The sequence below is a fragment of the Thermobia domestica genome, chromosome 9 (genome assembly GCF_964235325.1).
Source record: "Thermobia domestica chromosome 9, izTheDome1.hap1.1, whole genome shotgun sequence".
In the NCBI taxonomy this organism is placed as follows: Eukaryota; Metazoa; Arthropoda; class Insecta; order Zygentoma; family Lepismatidae; genus Thermobia; species Thermobia domestica.
Genome location: NC_137462.1, coordinates 177,437,399 through 177,445,337, shown reverse-complemented (window position 1 = coordinate 177,445,337; position 7,939 = coordinate 177,437,399).

Below are 7,939 nucleotides of genomic sequence, written 5' to 3'. Positions count from 1 at the left end.
GAGTTTCACGAAGAGTGAGATACAACAACATTTCAACCATGTTTGTTATTGGAGTATGTTGTGTAATGACTGGCCACTTGTATATTTTTAAACGTTGACAAATGCTTTTCATTGTGTTCATACAGTCAGTTTATCAATTTATAATTTTATGTAACATTAATACAGTGATATCTAATACTAAGAGATCTAACGTAAGACTCGTACAGCAACAGTTCACGTTTCAGACGTTGTTGAGATAAAGGTGGAAGATTGAAGTTTAATGATATTTCACTCATATACCGTAAAAAGAAAATAAATAAATAAAAAATAAGTAACCTATAGTAGTTTCAATTTTCATATCTATATAGCCTTTGTAACAGTACTATAATTATGGAAAACTCTTTTTCCCTCTCGACATGAAATTTTATAATGTTTCAGGTTGGCATCACTGATTCCACATATATTTTTTTAATTGTTTTTATAATTAATTAATATTTCTGGATAACACTCTGATATTATGGCATATATACAGGGTGTTTTTTTTAAAAACTTGAGACTGCAAAATATCTCGAGAATTAAGCATCGTACGGGAAAGATGTTCGAAATAAAAGAGCTCATATTTTGGAGAAAGAATTTGCCCTATCCTGCTTCCCTCGGAGGGGTGGGGGCAACTGTGAAAACTTAAATGGGGAGCCTTTTTTTCTTTTATTGTGGATTTGGATTCTACGAGGAAGAATAAATCAAATTTATTCGAAGAAATTTTCTCGATTCGCTCTAATCAGTGAAAACTAGGTTCACTAAGGTTTCTTCTATTGGGAGCTCCCACGTTCTAATCCAAAATATATCTCCGATAAACAGTATCAATCTTTAATTTTAAACTTTTTCACGACTTGTTATAGATGGCGAAACATTCAGGAAGAAGTAGTTAAGTTCCATTCTGTTAATAGAGAGAGACGTGTTTTATTTACATGCTTCACCGCTGATCAAAAGTCAATTTGATGGGACTTCTTTTCTGTGCGTTGCTTGTCTCAGTATAGTTGTACTTGTTTTCAACACATCCCCTTCCCTCTCACATTTCATTTACAGTAGGTGTTCGAATTGACTATGTCCAACTTCCATCCATATTTTGATCCGTACTTTGAATAGTTGTATACAAGTTAAAAGCGTATATGGAGTATTTCAGCGCAAACATCTATGATTCACTCTATCATGTTCTAACGAGTTTTTCGCACTTGGTGATAAACTTTCTTTTAGGAAAAATCTACTAAAAGAAGTCCGACGATGTATGGTCGTGCCTCAAAATGACAGTACGAAATATAACAAAATTGAAAGTAGGCAAGGGGGTGCGGTGGCTCAGTGGTAGGGCGTTCATCTCCGGTGCTTGGGGTCCCTGGTTCGATCCCAGATCGCGCCTTGTGGACTTTGTGGTGAACAAACACCGTGCTCGTGGGTTTTCTCGATTTTCTCCCGTTTCCTCCCACTTTCTTCATTCCACCAATTCACTCATCTCTCATTATCACCGTCTCCTTTAGCCTAACCGGCATAATCGTGGGACGTAAAACTGAAAGATTTTTTTTTTTGAAAGTAGGCAAAATAAGTTCAAGAACGACAAATGAACGTAGTTCAAAACAAACAACTCAATGAATGCTTTAAATAATATCCAGTTTACTGTAGTATCAGTAGCACCCAAAATGTGAAATAAATCACACTTCAAAAGTAATACAAAATAAACGAATGAAGCGAATGGTGAACAAATCTCTTGTAGATTAGCATGCTTCTCATATATATATATATATATATATATATATATATATATATATATATATATATATATATATATATATATATATATATATAATACTCTCCAAGGTGCCATAGGCATGGACCACGGAGTGATGTAAGTAATAAATTGCTTGTTGGCCAATCCCAGCGGAGCTCATGTGGTTCGGATTCCACGTTAATCAGTAGGTCCCGCTTCATATAGCCTCGCTGCTGAAAAATACGTTAAACTCAAAATCAATTCAACTCAGCTTGTTGGCCAACTACGATTACCATTGCATGCTGCATCTAACTGTACTGCCACATGCTTCCTCTTCTTTGTCTCCGCCTTTTCCTATCTATGTGGAGTCGACGTTTCGATGAATCTTATTCATAAAGTCCTGTTCCAGATTTCTTCCACTGCTCCATCTTTCACCCTGAAGTTATTCTTAACCTGTTAACCATGTCCATCCACTTCCTTCCTGCTTTTATGTACCAGTGACTAACATGTTACTTCAGCTATCTTTGAAAAGCATCATAAATTCAATATGATTATTCTTATGCAAAGACCTACTGGCAGAAGCTTTTTTTTTTTTTTTTTTTTTTACAATGTGAAATTTGGCATTATTTTAGAAAAAAATGTTTGTGACAATGAGATAATACCCATATGTGGATTTCTTTTAGGGGCGTGGACTCAGAATGTCTTTTGCGTAATGGGAGTGTCAATGTGAAATGTTGAAAGTAGTTTTCTCTAATTATTTGTAAGAATTTTGCGGTAAATTTGCATTTTTAATTAGAAAATACAATAACACTCTTTCCTTGTACCTATGATGGTGCATGCGTCTGGAATTTTATTACGGCCATTCCTCCTTATTGGGCAACATAAGACAAAGAATTGTCCAGAGCGTAGTCATCCAGATATGTTGGAGAAGGTGTTCGCAGTGGCTCTAGTAAATCGCATTAATTCACTCATGTCTTGCTCGTTCACGAGGGCATGCAGAATAAAAGTAAGTTCATTTTATCTGTCTTATACTTAGATTAATGAAATCTTTAAGCAAATTAGTTAATGACAACTGGCCAAAAGAAAAGTGTTCTTTTTAGAAAGGGATAATATGTTTTCTTGGGTTTATGGTATTAGCCTGACTCAACCTGATCCTTATTCCCCGCGAGACTTTTGTTTTTACTACAACTATGTGTCCATAGTATACGATTTCCTGACGTGCTTACATGTGCAGTATACGAGTAGGCTACTGCGTGGAAAGTGGGATCATACAGTTATTGTGGAAGAAGTAGGGAAAAGATACGCTTTTTCTATGAATAAAGAAAACAATATTTTAATTTTTGAAATATTACTTCTCATTAAGATATTTTCGTTCGTGGTACCTGCGGCATTTTCCATTGTCATTTTGTGTTCTATTTCGAGCTGGTTTGCTTAAGTGTGCAAAAAATATACTGGTGACTTTATGTGTGATTTTATGCTATAAGAAGAGACCAATTTTGTTTTTAAAAACGCAAAATTCTTTGATTATATTACAGTGATGCCAAAAAACAAAGCTATATCCTCAATCTGTTACACTGACAGACGATATTCATTTACATTAGATTCGAAATTTTTTAAAAATCAAAACTTTCTTCTACCATAATGACAAATTGCATATTAATTGTAAAGCACATATACCTCCTTCCCGTACGTCCCTGCTAAGGATATTTACCTTAAATTATGTGATTTTTGAAAGGGTGGTTGTAGCCCAATATCAGTCACTGGCACATGCAAGGAGCATCGGAATATTAATTTTGTATTATTTGTGATCAATCTGACACATATTGGATTTTCCAAAATAAAATTTGAATTTTTTATAAAGATCCAATAACTTATGCTTCACCCCCTGTGCTTCCCTAAGGCGGTACATTACCAAAATAATATTCCAGATTTGATAAATGCATAACTTTTTGCTAACCCGACGCTGAGTTTCACATTAATTGAGAAAAAATCCTTCTTTCCGTATGTCAATACTAAGGATATTTATGATTATTTTTTTTATTTTTGACAGGGGGCTATAGCCCCATATAAGTCATTGGCACATGCAAGGAGCATTAGAATATTAATTCTGTGACATTTGTGAAAAATCTGACGCTTACTGGCATTTCCGGAACAAAATTTTGAATTTTTATAAAAATCCATCATCAGATGCTTCGCCACCTGTGCCCCCTTAAGGCGGTGCGTTACCAAAATAGCATTCCAGATTTGAAAAACACATACTCTTTTGCTAGAGTGACGCCAAATTTCATATTAATTAACAAAAAATACCTTCTTCTCGTATGTCCCTACTAAGGATATTTATGGTGATTTTCTTAGTTTTGAAAGGGGGCTGTAGCCCCATTATCAGTCACTCTTACATGTAAAGAGCATTGGAGCATTAATTCTGACATTCGTGATTAATCTGACGTTTACTGGCACTCCGAAAATAAATTTTGGAATTTTGGTAACACATCACCACCTTTTTACGTTCCTTGCCCCCCAAAAAGGGAGCCTTCCCAAAATAATGTTTTAGATGGATTTACTAGCTTTGTGAATGAGTGTTTTTGCATTTTGTAACAAACACAACTCATTTGCACCAAAATCTTTATGAATAATTATTGGAGAAAACTGCTTCCAAAATTTAACATTGAATCTCCCATAAGGAAAATGAACTTTTGTGTTTACATCCCCAAAAGGAAGGCTAAACAGCAATTTTCTCCTATTTCCTTTAGAAATTCGAAAAATTCAGATATTTCTCAATAAGAGTGCCAAATTTTACATTAGTAGTGTGAAAACTTCATCTTCTCCCAGTGCTGTAGAAAATTACACGAATTATAGAACAGTCTATATATATATATATATATATATATATATATATATATATATATATATATATAATTTTTGACGTATTTCGTGTTAAGTGAAGCTCAACACGTTGTTACAACCTCAGTAAGTGAAACTTCGCCACTTGATTCTTCCATGACTCCCTCCTCGCTTCTTCCCCTTTTAGCTGTTGTTTCGCGACTCATGCGAGAGATGTTACATGTATGCTCACTTTTATTTCCGCTTCCTCTCGTGTCCCTACAAATAAAATAACCTTCGAAACTTGAAAGGAAACACGGACTAATGAACAACATACCAAACAGAATTACTTCCTCTACAAGAAAAGAAAACAGATAGAAGTTTTTCCATGATTTATTTACATATTTCTTATCCAATGTATCTCACTAAATCAATGCTATTATTAATTGAAGGTATGAATAGAAATTGAATCGTTAATTGAAAGTTACTGGAACATATTGCAGTGCTATTCGAATGATTTTTGAGACAGGAAGAAATAAGATAATTTTTAGCTTTTTCTTGCGTATTCCTGCTATACTAACGTAAGAGAAAAGATTATATTGCCCCCATTTTTCCCCCACGTTTTCAGAAAACAGCAGAAACCAAACGCAGATTAGGAGCAATGAATTTATTTTTTGTTCATAATTTCTAGCACCTATAAAGAGGTGAGAACCCGTAGTTTCTTCTGTTCTAATTACTTTAAAAAAGTGATTATTATAAATGAAAGGTCGACAGTCAATGTAAGTAATCTTTATATGTAACCAAAATTGAGGTAATATTATTTTGCTAGTGTAAATATTCAACAATTCCTGTTCGTATATTAAGGGCCATTTAAAGTTACATTGGCACAATTTTCTCTTTTTTGTCCAAAGTAACTGTAAAATAGAAGATACACTAAATACACTAAATACTATGGTCCTAAGCTACCATACCCAATTTTTAGATTTGGCAATTTCCAAAATTTAAGGGTGGTAGTCCTACGTACCTCTGCCAAAATTTAGGGGTGGGCCAAGGTGCCCCTTCCAAAATCTAGAGGGGTGGTCCTAAGTACCCCTAGGTCATTGACCCCGGGCCAAGGTCATTGACCTTTGACCTATGACGTCACAAAAAGGCAATGAGGTCAAAGTCCAAACTTCGCCTTATGGGCGCCCCTACTACTCCCGTATTCTCTCATTTTATGTCTACAATATCTGTGCACCATTTCATTCATTTTGGTGCACTTCTTGTTGCCTTTTGGTCCTTAATTTTCAAAATTTTGGGTGGGGGATTTTGTCCCCTAAAACCGTTTGACCGCAGAAAATTAAAAAAAAAAAAACGCGTTTTCGTTTATTTCATGTGTAGTATTACCTGCCAAATTTTATCAAAATCGGAATGTTACACTTGGGAAGTGTTAGTTGTGTCACGTTATAGAAACAACTTACATGTATTGTTTTCTAAAACAAACCTTTTGACAATGAAATCAGTTATTTTGATAATCATTAACATTAGAAGCTCATTAATCTTTAAAAGTTCCATCTACACACATAATATTAAATTCACTCAAAACGTCATTATTATTATTATTATTATTATTATTATTATTATTATTATTATTATTATTATTATTATTATTATTATTATTATTATTATTATTATTATTATTATGTTCTAGTAGTAGTACTTGAAACGACAAATGATATACTCAGTGCTTAAAGCTTAATAACTCTTCATAGTGTACAGAAGTAGACATGTCATCTCACTTCATTCAGCGCCAAACTGATAGTGTATTATTAGGCTGCATTTCCGGTTACGTACACATGACTATACAAAAAAAAAAATCCTAGGAATCCCATAGTGCATACCCTATTTTATTTTTATTAACACTTCAATGTGTGGGAAAAATGAAATGAAATCTTTGAGTTTTACGTCCCATGGTTATGCCGGTTAGGCTAAAGGAGACGGTGATTATGAGTTATGAATGAAATGGTGGAATGAAGAAAGTGGGAGGAAACGGGAGAACCCCGAGAAAACCCACGCACACGGTTTGTCCACCCCAAAGCTCACTTGGCGGGGGCTGGGATCGAACCCGGGACCCCAAGCATCAGAGATGAACGCTCTACCACTGAGCCTCAATGTGTGGGACTCGAATATCTTTTGCATTTGTACTAAGTTTCTTTAAATACAGTTTCTGCATGGCATTTTCCATAAAATCATAAGCCTATTTAACATAAACATTTAGTTTTATTGTAGTTCCACAAAATGAGTTTACAATCGTGTTTACATTCGGTAGAACTCTAAAATAATTTAACTATAATAACCACTTCAGTAATAGCATTAATATTTCAAGTTTTGTGCAAATACAAATATCACAAGTATCTCATTTAAAAAGAAATCAGTCCCTTTTGAATAGAACACAGAATTCTATTAGCAGTTGTTAGAATAATAAATAGTTTGCCCAAGCGCCGCAGGTAACCGCATCTGACAATGACAAGCAATTTATTTTTTCGAAGATAGATAATTTTTTACTCTGGTATCCTGTCAAATGCAATACATTATTATGAATGTCTATTCGTCAATTTGGCCTGCTGATTGCGTATTCACATGGATACATGCATTTGAAGCATTTTAATTAAAAGAGTTAATATTTCCGGCTAAATAGATAACATCATGATTTCTCCTTCACGTAAAACAATTTCGAGCAATCAAAATATTTTTATGGTTCACATGGGCAAATTAATTATACAGTAATAACTGCACAGAAGAAGAGCAATTACATTTAATGTTTGTCGGTACTGTACATCATCTAAAAAAAAAAACTACAAAGGAAGAAATGACAAAATTTATAAAAGAGAAAATGTTACAAAAATATGAAATATATCCTTAATACGATGGACGTAGGGAATCAGTTTCAACATCAGAATTTTTCAGAATTTCAAACTAATTAATTTAGACTCTTGTTCAGGGAAAGGAGGCTGAATATTTATGGATTTTTTTAAAAATCAGATAATACAGGGTGCCCGAAACTGATGCACCCTTTCGAAGAAAATATACTATGGGCCACCTAATGTGATATGAGGCCAATTTTTATACCAAAAGCAAGGTAATATCTCATTTTTTGTATAGGAAATCGGGCTCCCTGATGTGATATTAGTTTGTTTAACTTATAAAGATTCAATATGGGCACCCTTCGTGACACGGCAGATATCAGATCGATCAGGGGTGCCCACAAGGGGGGGCTATGACGCAAACTGCGTCATTGAAATATTTGGGAGGGTTAAAAATCTATATAAATATGTTTGATGGGGGGTAAAATTAATCGAAAAGAAGATTTTTTTCATGGAAGAACACCTACGGATAGACAAT